Below are 13,879 nucleotides of genomic sequence, written 5' to 3' on the forward strand. Positions count from 1 at the left end.
GTTCACTCTATGACTGCTTCGACGCGAAACACACATAATGGGTCCGAACAGCAGAGAAATTATGTGACGATTTCTTTCGTAAACGAGGCAACATATTTATTACAGAACAGCAACGAGGACAATCAGTCTGAACCTTATTGTCGTAAAATTATGTCATAACTTGTTAGGAGACCAAATGAAAATTGCAGCCGCTGCGTAACTTCCCTTCCACTTCTATTTTAAACTCATGGGGAATACCCGACAGAACGCTGAAAACCCAAGCAGTTTGTTCGCCGATGCGCCTCTAGAATATCTTGAGTTTCGTGTTGATTTCATTTCATTGCATTTTTCTTAAGATCGATTAGGTATACTACTTAATTAATGTAATTTTTTCTTTTATTTTTGTTGAGGCGTGTTAAGAGCGTTTGAGCAGTGACTGTATTATCTGGCATCTAAGTAGAGCCCAAAAAGGTTAGAACCTGCGTAGGTTATTATTATCTCGAAATTTTCTAGTATATACTGTCAGTATCAGATATACATGAACACTTAAAAGAACTATAATCCTTTGCAAACATTAGATTCTTACTTTACACTGTTTTACAGCACACAGCGCTTGTTGTAACATCGTAATGTGTTACAAATTGTAGAATCATGATGTTTAACAAATAATGATTTATCAAATAGTAAAATTAAAATGATCTTTCTATCCATGCAAAAATTGTTTTCATGATCAGTCGCAATATAAACGCTATACACAACGTCAATTTGAAAATGGCCATGTTTTCATGATCATGATGGCACCTATTTACTCTCTACTACGAGCCTACAGGCTACATGGAAAGAAAAAAATTACTATTAATGAACGTGCAGACCATTATCTTTCTCCAAAATAATCTTGCGATTCATCCATCTGGGTTTCAGAAAAAAAGCTAAGAAAAGCAAAGACTGAAGAGGCTAAAGCACTCTCTGGATCTTTATCCAAATACCTCCGCTCATGGAGGAAGTAAAGATGGCGAAGGAATATTACTCCGGCTTACAGATTTATTGAAGTTGAGACTATAAACACAGGTGAAAAGCTTACTGCATGTGATTTCAATGAAGATTGTGACGTAAATGACAGTAAAGAAAAAGTTGACAAAGAGAGTATTGATTGAAATTACTGCGAATGAACATATTTCTGATGCATCCAACTTAGATTCCTCTTCATTCAGTACCTGTGCCAGAGGATATCAGAATTGTGATAACTGATAAGAAGAATGGCATATATCAGAACAAGAAGAGACCTTTTGGATCTGTAGAAAGAACAACTGAACACAGTAAAGGAACACATCGTTGTTTAACTTCGTCGTGGTTTTACCCACATTTGAACGAGGCTAAGTATTTATGGAAATGGATGCTATATTCACCATCAACAAAGAAACTGTACCGTTTTCTTCTACCGATTATTTGGCTCTTAGGGCGATACCAGCAAAAACTAATTTATTTCTGTCCTCTATCACTTTTGGAAGTTGAATCCGAAGATCTCAAAGCGTGACTCATCGCCCGAAACTCCATCCCATTTAGAAACACGGAAAACTCGATGGGCTTTAAACATAATGAGACCGTTGCCAAAGTTAATCAGAGGATTGTTAATGACGAGACCAAGAAATGGAGAAACATTTTTCATCGCCTATTGTTTCATCGGAAAACAATTGATGGCGAAATATGATCCAGTATCGAAAGAGCATTGTTTAAAATTTGAGAAGTACAGTGTTGGATCAAAGAGAGAACCTTCTTATTCCTCAAAAGGATACAAAATCAATTTATTTTTATTCTACGTGAAAATGTAAGGAAAAAATCATTGCAGACATGAACAAGGCTACGTAATGCGGAATAATGTTTGGCTGCACTTCCGGTGAAAGCAGAACAGACTTAATAAGTATGTAATTAGATACATATGGGAGACAACATTGTGGAAGTTCGAGAAACCTTCTTAGGTTCCTCTTTCTTATGTCAGTAAAGACTGCATAGGATATGTCAAAAGATATTCAACATCAGCTGGAAAAAGATGGGACGGATACTGCGTTGTCCATGGTTCATGGTTACGACAGTACTTTGTCATTATCAGGTGTACCTAGAGGAGTACAAATAATAACTCAAGAAGTCAGTCCAAAATCTGTGTTCAGCCGCTGAGCTAACAATTTCTTCAATCGTTGTAGAGCTGATACGTTCTCATGTGTTCCCTCTAGCGCACCTGTTTTTAGACTGTAAAGAAGTTACAGGCTATTCATTCTTCTCGTCTTCCACATAAAAGTAGAAATTACTTGTAGGAAAAGATGAAAAAATTTGTAACGGGTGTATGATACTCGTTGGAGTCCTCATTACAATTCAAATAGTTATAAAAGAAAATGTGGAAACAACTGTGAACGCTTTGGGAGATAAGCAAACATTAATACTAGATATACAGCGAGCTCAATCCTTCCAGATTTATGTGATTTCACATTTTTTATTTCTGTTTTTGGCACACGATAAGAGAGAGTAAATTGGAGCAAGTAAATTGAATTTAACAATATCTACAGCCAGCAAAAATGACTTCGGATAAAGGCCTCGCCAAATTAAAAACCGTGAATGAGCCTTTAGTGACCAAACGAACTACAATTATAGACAATGTCGTTACTTTTGACACTGAAAAATACAATGATATGCACAATAACATTGACCGACGAACGAAGAAGGAGGGTAAGTAAAACATGTCAGGTGAACTAGCTCATGACGTTAGATTATCGATTCTAGAAGTAGTTCATCGATCAATATTTGAATGCATAGACTAGTTTATACAAGAATTTTCACAACGATACACGGCCATAGAGGAAATCACCAAAATGTTCCAAATTGTTGAAACAAAATCTATGCTTGGAGCTTCCGAGGACGATCTGGCTGTTGCACTGGAAAATTTGGTAGAAACGTACGTGTTTGATAAGGAACATGTGCTGCGAGAAATAAAAGTTATCGTAGGCTTCCACGTGGAACCGATAACAATTTGGACGTTTCTGCCAGACGTATAGCCTACATAATCTTTCAGTTTATAATTAATGATACCACTCTGACTCATTACCACGTATATGACTTGTTGTGACCAGGACAAACTACTTTTATCAAGCCACAACTGCTGGTTCTTTGGTTGCTCGGTGAGGCAGCACATCAAATCAGAACACATGAAATATTAGCCCACTTTATTACATAAATGAACAAGAGATTTACGTAACTTTGACACACTTCTTTGCTGCGGAAATACAGCATAATTTACACCTATTATTGACTATTAAAACGCCAGTTGATGTACTGTGATTACAGACTGACCAGAGCTTTAGGACTGATTTAGGTATCAGAAATCATTTCATGCAGAATAATTGCGTCTAGCACTCAATAGTTATAAAGTTTCATGCGACCTATTAAAAAAGATCTAAAATTTGTGAATACACTCATTGATAATTGCCACGGCCTAATAATAGATAAATTGGTACTTATGTTTATACTTTGCACAGGTATGGAACCTCGAGCTCCAAACTCCTTGTGATTTACTGCTCATACTTTGGTCTTGTTTGGGATTTGATTAAAACTGCCTCCCTCCCAGGACCAGAGGCCCGGGGTCAGCTGTCCTATCCGCCCGCCCTTAGTCCGCCACTGCAGAACAAAACACTATCCACGAATTCCTACGTCCAGCGGAAAACATTTACAGGGTGAGAGATGGGGAAAATAGCACAGGATCAGTCTTTCTCGACACCGTTAAAACATTCGACAGAGTCTGGTATACTGGCTTAATTCATAAACTGTCCCAGTTAGACACCCCAGGACTCGTTATCAGCAGGAGTAAACCGTTCTCGGTGAGGATGCAGTATTCTTTTAGATGCCGCCAATTTGTTGTTGGCAATTAATGAAATTTTCAATGCATGAAGATAACACTGCAGTATATAGAAGCAGCTGCACACTTACCTTTATAGCTAGGACACGGCAGGAACATCTGGACGCGTGCGCCAATTGGTGCAATGTCTGGAAAATGAAAATATAAAAAATAATTCAGACAAAAGCATCGCAATAGCGTTCACAAATAAATTAACCCTCCTCCATATCGTCAGATTTATGTAGCCGATGGAAATTTACGGTGGAGCAGCTACCTTATCTAAGCCTTCAGTTGGATAGCCGCCTAACATTCGCTAAACAGTTAAATAGGGCCCGATGTAATGGTTGCACTGCTCACTATTGATGCATCCGCTCCTTAATGGGGGGGGGAGGGGGGGGTAGTCTATCAACACAGACAAATCGAAGACTCTATAAGACGATTCTGTGTGGCTCGAAGGTGTGGTCCAAGGGCAGCAAGCACACATCTAAACAAATTACAAACACTGCAGAACAGGATCCTTCGCCAAACACACACACACACACACACACACACACACACACTAGTGATCTCCCAGGCGAATGATCCATCTTTACCTACATTAAGTAGTAGTCTGAAAACCTCTATGAGTAGGCTTCCACTTAAATTCACCAACTGGTTCATCAGTTAGGGACATAATACTCGGATGTTTCACATAAGAGAGACATCTCCACGCTCACCAAACAATTCAGGCTATAGCATATTACAAACATCAGTGATACATGCAGTCATTCAGATCAATAAAAACCACCATCTCAACCATCACTAAGCCAAGGTAGAAATCTGACAGGAAAACTGTGTGGTTGGGGTTGGGATTGTTTCGGGGAGGAGACCAGACAGCGAGGTCATCGGTCTCATCAGTTTAGGGGAGGACGGGGAAGGAAGTCGGCCGTGCCCTTTCAAAGGAACCATCCTGGCATTTTCCTGGAGCTATTTAGGGAAATCACGGAAAACCTAAATCAGGATGGCCGGGCGCGGGATTGAACCGTCGTCCTCCCGAATGCGAGTCCAGTGTGCTAGCCACTGCGCCACCTCGCTCGGTAAAACTGTGTGGTGCTTCTATAACACACACAAGTGATCGAGACGCAACACGCTCTGAATTCTACAGGTTATCACCTAAAGATGACGGCAGGATATGCCGTCCCACTGTTAATGTAGCAAATGTAGCGGTGGTGTTTGCTCAGGCTGTAGCGTCGCAAAAGTTTAAGTCAAGTTATCAATTGCAAAAACAGCTTAAAATATTAATGTAGTCTCCCTAACATCTTTACTAACGGAAAAAAGTAAGAACCAGAAATCAAAATGTCGTGAGTATTTTTTACGAGTTTTATTAATTTTTTATTTTAACATTCAAAACCAAAGACATGTACAAATTTTCGAAAATATGCAATAAACTCCGGTGATCTTTATCTCCTTCGCGTTACGTGAAGAAATCAAACAGCTACTTTCGTGTAGCTGCACAAAAGTGTCTTGTCTCTGTGTGTCTTCAAGCAGTTTCCATCTACAACCACTGAGCTCAACCAATATTAACATAAATAAATAAATTTTTCTGCTTCACTGTCCTACAGGGTGCTTGGTGAAGCGTGTTATCTATTGTAACCAAAGCCGAAAATACACCATCGTCTACTTACGTTCTAAGCTTGTACATGCACAATGTTTGCAGTGATGACTTTACCACTCTTACAATAACAGACTGAATCAGCTCTGCCTCTCCTTGTTCTTCGTCATCGCCTTCATTCTTGCCACCTAGAACAGCCGTAATATCAACGTCAGACAGGGAACCGCAGATTTCCAGTCGTTCGTCAAAATGTACGAAGTCATCAAATGTCATATTCTCTTTTTAGTCAGGAAGAAGGCCCTGCGCATCATGGAAAGCAGAGTGCCTTTCTCCTCAGTCCGATCGTTGTTGCTGATTCAGCGGCTCCTTGGTGAATCCGCAGTTCTTGAAAGACTACGAAATCATCGTCGATGTAACAGTTTTCCACGCACTGTCAGCTCTACATATCGTTGTCCGAACTTTTACGTTGGGCATCTGACCACTTTAAAAGCTATGCAACACCAACGTCACATCTTACTTGCGTTAAAGTTTTAAAATTCTGAATATTTCCCTGTCAAGCGTTTTTGATTTCGTAGTGGTATTCGCAAGCGGTGTGTTGTTTTGAACAGCGCTATTGTCCAGAAACACTAGAATTTTTTGCTACTGTATTTTCATGTCTTTGTCAAGCCTCAACCACTGCTCACTGAACAATACTCTTTTGTCATACACGGCTTTTCTTCTGGAGCCGAAAAAACACAAAAAGGATTTGATACCATTGTAACATCTGCGATTAGGAAATTTCGCTATCAAAAGAAGTTTTAGTCGCTGAGGCCCGTCCATGTTCACTACAAGAATCTGCGTTCTTTGCTACCTTTTTATCTATGACATTTCCAGTCCGTAAAATCAGAGTTCCTTTGGGAAGAAACTTAAAAAAATTTCGTTACGCCAGTATTTAAGATAGCGCCTGTATCTTAATTAGCAAGCACGCGTCCTAGTTAATTTTACCAAGAAAAAATTTCACCACAAATCTTCTCGAAAACGATGTTGTGTCTTTCTTTCAAGTTAGTGAGCGACCCTCATTAGCGGCGAAAGCTTCAGTGCGTAGACTAATAGCGAAAGACTTAGCGCTTTCTTTAAGCATCCTTCAAAACGCGGGAACTCACCTTACCGCGTCCGCATCCTCCATCCGTATATGCACTTTCAGCAGTAAGATATTTCTGCTTCAGGACTGTCAACAGCGTGGGTGACGGAATCCGAAATGTTTGGAGAATCTAACACGTGTGCTTCTTTGAAAACATTTTTACAGTTCATTAACGTACTGTAGTAGGTTATGCCCTGTTTAGTAAACAAAGGAGCCACGTAAGGAGCTGACTGACGTAACAGTTATCCAAACAACTGACGAAACAGTTAAATTACCAAGTGTTAAATATCAAATGGTTCAAATGGCTCTAAAGCACAATAGGACTTAACGTCTGAGGTCATCAATCTCCTAGACCTAGAACTACTTAAACCTAAGTAACCTAAGGACATCACACACATCCAAGACCGAGGCAGGATTCGAACCTGCGACCGTAGCAGCAGCGCGGTTCCGGACTGAAGCGCCTAGAACCTATCGGCCACGGCGGCCTGTTAAAAATCCACAGAGTACGCGAAAGAACTTGCCCCCCTTCTAACAGCCGTGTACCGCAAGTCTCTAGAGGAACAGAAGGTTCCAAATGATTGGAAAAGAGCACAGGTAGTCCCAGTCTTCAAGAAGGGTCGTCGAGCAGATGCGCAAAACTATAGACCTATCTCTCTGACGTCGATCTGTTGTAGAATTTTAGAACATGTCTTTTGCTCGAGTATCATGTCGTTTTTGGAAACTCAGAATCTACTATGTAGGAATCAACATGGATTCCGGAAACAGCGATCGTGTGAAACCCAACTCGCATTATTTGTTCATGAAACCCAGAAAATATTAGATACAGGCTCCCAGGTAGATGCCATTTTCCTTGACTTCCGGAAGGCGTTCGATACAGTTCCGCACTGTCGTCTGATAAACAAAGTAAGAGCCTACGGAATATCAGACCAGCTGTGTGGCTGGATTGAAGAGTTTTTAGCAAACAGAACACAGCATGTTGTTCTCAATGGAGAGACATCTACAGACGTTAAAGTAACCTCTGGCGTGCCACAGGGGAGTGTTATGGGACCATTGCTTTTCACAATATATATAAATGACCTAGTAGATAGTGTCGGAAGTTCCATGCGGCTTTTCGCGGATGATGCTGTAGTATACAGAGAAGTTGCAGCATTAGAAAATTGTAGCGAAATGCAGGAAGATCTGCAGCGGATAGGCACTTGGTGCAGGGAGTGGCAACTGACCCTTAACATAGACAAATGTAATGTATTGCGAATACATAGAAAGAAGGATCCTTTATTGTATGATTATATGATAGCGGAACAAACACTGGTAGCAGTTACTTCTGTAAAATATCTGGGAGTATGCGTGCGGAACGATTTGAAGTGGAATGATCATATAAAATTAATTGTTGGTAAGGCGGGTACCAGGTTGAGATTCATTGGGAGAGTCCTTAGAAAATGTAGTCCATCAACAAAGGAGGTGGCTTACAAAACACTCGTTCGACCTATACTTGAGTATTGCTCATCAGTGTGGGATCCGTACCAGATCGGGTTGACGGAGGAGATAGAGAAGATCCAAAGAAGAGCGGCGCGTTTCGTCACAGGGTTATTTGGTAACCGTGATAGCGTTACGGAGATGTTTAACAAACTCAAGTGGCAGACTCTGCAAGAGAGGCGCTCTGCATCGCGGTGTAGCTTGCTCGCCAGGTTTCGAGAGGGTGCGTTTCTGGATGAGGTATCGAATATATTGCTTCCCCCTACTTATACCTCCCGAGGAGATCACGAATGTAAAATTAGAGAGATTAGAGCGCGCACAGAGGCTTTCAGACAGTCGTTCTTCCCGCGAACCATACGCGACTGGAACAGGAAAGGGAGATAATGACAGTGGCACGTAAAGTGCCCTCCGCCACACACCGTTGGGTGGCTTGCGGAGTATAAATGTAGAATGTAGAATGCTTGAATTTACATAGTGTTTTCGGGCATTTTCTCATGGCAATCGATTCTATGTACTGAGGTTTTACAAGGGGGCGGGTTAACGAGTTCGATTTATCGAAAAAGTTGATTTATCGAGGTTGGGGTTAGTAAGAGCCGACTTCTGAAGGTCACTTGAAACAGAAGGTGAAGCGTTGCTGTGTAACTTCACCTCTTGACGCGGTCTGCAGCCCATAAAATTTTTACGAGAAGTTTACACTGAGGATACAAAGTCATGGGATAGCAATATGCACATAGATGGATGTCGGTAGTATCGCGCACACAAGGTATAAAAGAGCACTGCCTTCGTGGAGCCGTCATTTGTACTTGGACGAATCATGTGAACAGGTTTCCGACGTTGATGTGGCCGCACGACTGGAATTAACAGACTTTGAACGCGGAATGGAAGTTGGAGCTGAACACATGGGACATTCCATTGCGGAAATGGTTAGGAAGTTCAATATTTCGGTATCCACCGTGTCGAGAGTGTGCCGAGAATACCAAATTTCAGGCAATACTTCGCAGCACGGAGAACGCAGTGGCCGACGGTTCACCTAACGACCGATAGCTGCTGCGTTTTCGTGGAGTTGACAGTGCAGACAGACAACAATATATGAAATAACTTCAGAAATCAACGACGAATGTACCCGTTAGGACAGTGCGGTGAAATTTGGCGTTAAAGAGCTATGGCAGCAGACGACCGAGGCGTGTGCCTTTGCTAACACCACGACTTCGCCTGCAGCGCCTCTCCTGGTCCCGTGGCCGTATCGGTTGGATCCTAGACGACTGGAAAACCGTGACCTGGTCAGGTGAATTCCGATTTCAGTTGGTGAGAGCTGATGGTAGGGGTCGAGTTTGGCGCAGACCCCACGAAGTCATCAACTCGTCAACAAGCAACTGTGCAACCTGCTGGTGGCTCCATAAAGGTGTGACTATGTTTACTGGAACGGACTGGATCCTCTGTGTTGAACCGATCACTGACTTGGAAATGATTATGTTCGGCTACTTGGAGACCACTTCAGCTATTCATGTAAGTCAAGTTCTCAAACAACGGTGGAACTTTTATGGATGACACCGGGTCGCAATGGTTCGCGATTGGTTTGAAGAAGATTGTGGACAGTTCCAGCGAATGCTTGCCCACCCAGATCGCCCGACGTGAAACCCATCGAAAATTTATGGGACACACTCGAGAGGTCAGTTATGCACAAATCCTGCACCTGCAACTCTTTCGCAATTATGGACGGCTATAGAGACAACATGCCTCAATATTTCTGTAGGGAACTTCCAAAGACGTGTTGAGTCCACGCCACGTTGAGATGCTGCACTAAGCCGGCAAAAGAAGGTCCGCCATGATGTAGGGACGTACCCCGTGGCTTTAGTCATGTCAGTATAGATGGTGAACGGCTGATCAGCACATTGAGAGACGACTTTTTCTTGGCGAAGGATCGCAGTTGGGAACTACCGGAAACAATCGCGGAGCCGTGGCGTTCACAGCCGGTCTTGACACGGGAGACCGGAAGCTCCGCTGCTGAAGTACTGCGCATGCGCGGTCGCCGCCAGTATCGGGCGGGGCATCTCTTTTAATTAACCCAATGCGAGCGGCGCTGCGCGGTCGGCAGATGTCTGGCTGGAGTGTGCCGCCTTGCTCTGTGCAGAGACATCTGCCTGCTTCCAGCAGCCATCGCCGCCGCCCGTCCTGGGACTGGACTGAACGGCCGCACCTCGTTACTGGAGCACGCGCCCGCTGACGAGTTCCGCGAATAGGTGCAGCTGCCGGGGCTCGAACGGAGGACTAACGCGTGCCAGTCGTAAAGTCTCTAGCTCTCCCTCGCAGATGGATTTCTTGCCCCCGCCTTTGTTGGCAGTCTGCAGAACTCTAGCAGCTGCAGTCTCCGGCAGCTACCTAGGTGTTCGCCCCTAACGTATTGCAGATTCAGACCGAGAGAGAGGTGGCGCGGTGTAAGACACTGTGTGGTGCCACAATTTGCCAGTCCACCACTTCCATTAACAAGTGGAACTCAAAGAAGGTGATGCCGTAGCGTGTGGTCTTGGAGTTATCTGGCTCGACATTACAGGCGTGAATAGGGCAATCAGCTTGAAGAACGGTTAGTTAAAGCTTATAATGGGGATGTAGATGAACAGGAAAGACCGTATCCGAATTATGCCCAAATTGTTGGGATTCTGCAGAACTCTAGCAGCTGCAGTCTCTGGCAGCTAACTTACCTAGGTGTTCGTCCCTAACGTACTGCAGATTCAGACCAAGAGAGAGGTGGCGCGGTGTAAGACGCTGTGTGGTGCCACAATTTGCCAGTCCACCACTTCCATTAACAAGTGGAACTCAAAGAAGGTGATGCCGTAGCGTGTGGTCTTCGAGTTATCTGGCTCGACCTTACAGGCGTCAATCGAGCAATCAGTTTGAACATCGGTTAGTTGAAGCTTATAATGGGGATGTAGATGAACAGGAAAGACCGTATCCAAATTATAAAAGTCGAAGGTGTCCAAATTTGCAATAACTGAAATGTATTGTGCGTGAAAAATTTACAAGAAAACAGAAAAACGAAAGGGGCTGATATCTGGAGGAAAGAATGCAGTAGTTCTCAGTATCAGGTTTCACATCTGATCGAGCATCTATTATAAATAAAAGTTATAAGATAATATCAAGGAAGCCAATAACCACTATAGGGTTGAGACAAGCGAGGGAGAGAAAAGCTACCATCGAGGAGCAACAGTGAGTACGTGCTGTGTCACCTGCCCTGTAAGCCGAAGCATCTTACTGTTGTACAGAAAGCGGCCGGCAGTTGTCTTCTCGCTGCGTGAAAAACACAGATCATTTATGTCTCGCGAATAGTAAACGTCATGCCCGATCTTTAAAGGATCTCACTGCTTCTGAAAGTGCATGAGGCCTTCGAGCCAGACTTGCCGGCCTGTGTGGCCGAGCGGTTCTAGGCGCTTCAGTCTAGGCGCTTCAGTCGCAGGTTCGAATCCTGCCTCGGGCATGGATGTGTGTGATGTCCTTAGGTTAGTTAGGTTTAAGTAGTTGTAAGTACTAGGGGACTGATGACCTCAGATGTTAAGTGCCATCGTGCTCAGAGCCATTTCGAGCCAGACTTCCGCCAATATAGCGACTACCGCGAGGTCCTCTGTGATGGACACTGAGTAGGTGGACGCTACATGTTGACTGATCCAGGACACCACAGAAAAAAGTGAGACTGGATGACCCTGTTCGGTCCTGTTTAAAAAATCTTTCCCAGAAGGAAAACGGCAGACTCTCAGAGTACGCCCTATTTCCTGTTGTCGTCCTAAACGGCCGTAACTACAAAAAGCTACCTCCGCCTTACAACCGAATGCTGAGGGAGCTCTCCACATCTGTTGGGTTACCAGTACACGGCTGGTCCTGACCAGCGACTGTCTCACAGGAAGCTACCCCAGACCTCCTGGCGTCCTTCTTCGAAGCAACGAATCTCTCTAACGGTGAGGCATTGCTGACTGCCAATAATAGTTTTGAAGGCGTTGCATTACAAATTAACCTGGCCGAAAATTTCTCCTGTACAAGGTGAATAATGATACAGAATTTCCGTCTCACATTCGTCTCGGTTAAAGTTAGATATAGTGGGAATTAGTGAAGTTCGGTGGCAGGAGGAACAAGACTTTTGGTCAGGTGATTACAGGGTTATAAATACAAAATCAAATAGGGGTAATGCAGGAGTAGGTTTAATAATGAATAAAAAAATAGGAGTGCGGGTTAGCTACTACAAACAGCATAGTGAACGCATTATTGTGGCCAAGATAGACACAAAGCCCATGCCTACTACAGTAGTACAAGTTTATATGCCAACTAGCTCTGCAGATGATGAAGAAATAGATGAAATGTATGACGAGATAAAAGAAATTATTCAGGTAGTGAAGGGAGACGAAAATTTAATAGTCATGGGTGACTGGAATTCGTCAGTAGGAAAAGGGAGAGAAGGAAACATAGTAGGTGAATATGGATTGGGGGGAAGGAATGAAAGAGGAAGCCGCCTTGTAGAATTTTGCACAGAGCATAACTTAATCATAGCTAACACTTGGTTCAAGAATCATGAAAGGAGGCTGTATACATGGAAGAAGCCTGGAGATACTGACAGGTTTCAGATAGATTATATAATGGTAAGACAGAGATTTAGGAACCAGGTTTTAAATTGTAAGACATTTCCTGGGGCAGATGTAGATTCTGACCACAATCTATTGGTTATGAACTGCAGATTGAAACTGAAGAAATTGCAAAAAGGTGGGAATTTAAGGAGATGGGACCTGGATAAACTGAAAGAACCAGAGGTTGTAGAGAGTTTCAGGGAGAGCATTAGGGAACAATTGACAGGAATGGGGGGAAAAAATACAGTAGAAGAAGAATGGGTAGCTCTGAGGGATGAAGTGGTGAAGGCAGCAGACGATCAAGTAGGTAAAAAGACGCAGGCTAATAGAAATCCTTGGGTAACAGAAGAAATATTGAATTTAATTGATGAAAGGAGAAAATATAAAAATGCAGTAAATGAAGCAGGCAAAAAGGAATACAAACGTCTCAAAAATGAAATCGACAGGAAGTGCAAAATGGCTAAGCAGGGATGGCTAGAGGACAAATGTAAGGATGTAGAGGCTTGTCTCACTAGGGGTAAGATAGATACTGCCTACAGGAAAATTAAAGAGACCTTTGGAGAGAAGAGAACCACTTGTATGAATATCAAGCGCTCAGATGGCAACCCAGTTCTAAGCAAAGAAGGGAAAGCAGAAAGGTGGAAGGAGTATATAGAAGGTTTATACAAGGGCGATGCACTTGAGGACAATATTATGGAAATGGAAGAGGATGTAGATGAAGATGAAATGGGAGATAAGATACTGCGTGAAGAGTTTGACAGAGCACTGAAAGACCTGAGTCAAAACAAGGCCCCGGGAGTAGACAACATTCCATTAGAACTACTGATGGCCTCGGGAGAGCCAGTCATGACAAAACTCTACCATCTGGTGAGCACGATGTATGAGACAGGCGAAATACCCTCAGACTTTAAGAAGAATATAATAATTCCAATCCCAAAGAAAGCAGGTGTTGACAGATGTGAAAGTTACAGAACTATCAGTTTAATAAGTCACAGCTGCAAAATACTAATGCGAATTCTTTACAGACGAATGGAAAAACTGGTAGAAGCCGACCTCGGGGAAGATCAGTTTGGATTCCGTAGAAATGTTGGAACACGTGAGGCAATACTGACCTTACGACTTATCTTGGAAGAAAGATTAAGAAAAGGCGAACGTACGTTTCTAGCATTTGTAGACTTAGAGAAAGCTTTTGACAATGTTGACTGGAATACTCTCTTTCAAATTCTGAA

General features: G+C 43.0%; 1 long non-coding RNA gene across 4 annotated transcripts in view; it reads right to left on the reverse strand.

Moving 5' to 3' along the window:
- Positions 1–13,879, reverse strand: part of LOC126100608 (uncharacterized) — an 807,357-nt gene that overhangs the window by 377,267 nt on the left and 416,211 nt on the right. For all 4 annotated transcript variants that reach the window (XR_007522189.1, XR_007522190.1, XR_007522187.1 and 1 more), the window contains one exon: positions 3,952–4,008. This is a non-coding gene — a long non-coding RNA (uncharacterized LOC126100608). The remainder of the gene's footprint in view (positions 1–3,951; positions 4,009–13,879) is intronic.

This window comes from Schistocerca cancellata, chromosome 9 (genome assembly GCF_023864275.1).
Source record: "Schistocerca cancellata isolate TAMUIC-IGC-003103 chromosome 9, iqSchCanc2.1, whole genome shotgun sequence".
Taxonomy (NCBI): domain Eukaryota; kingdom Metazoa; phylum Arthropoda; class Insecta; order Orthoptera; family Acrididae; genus Schistocerca; species Schistocerca cancellata.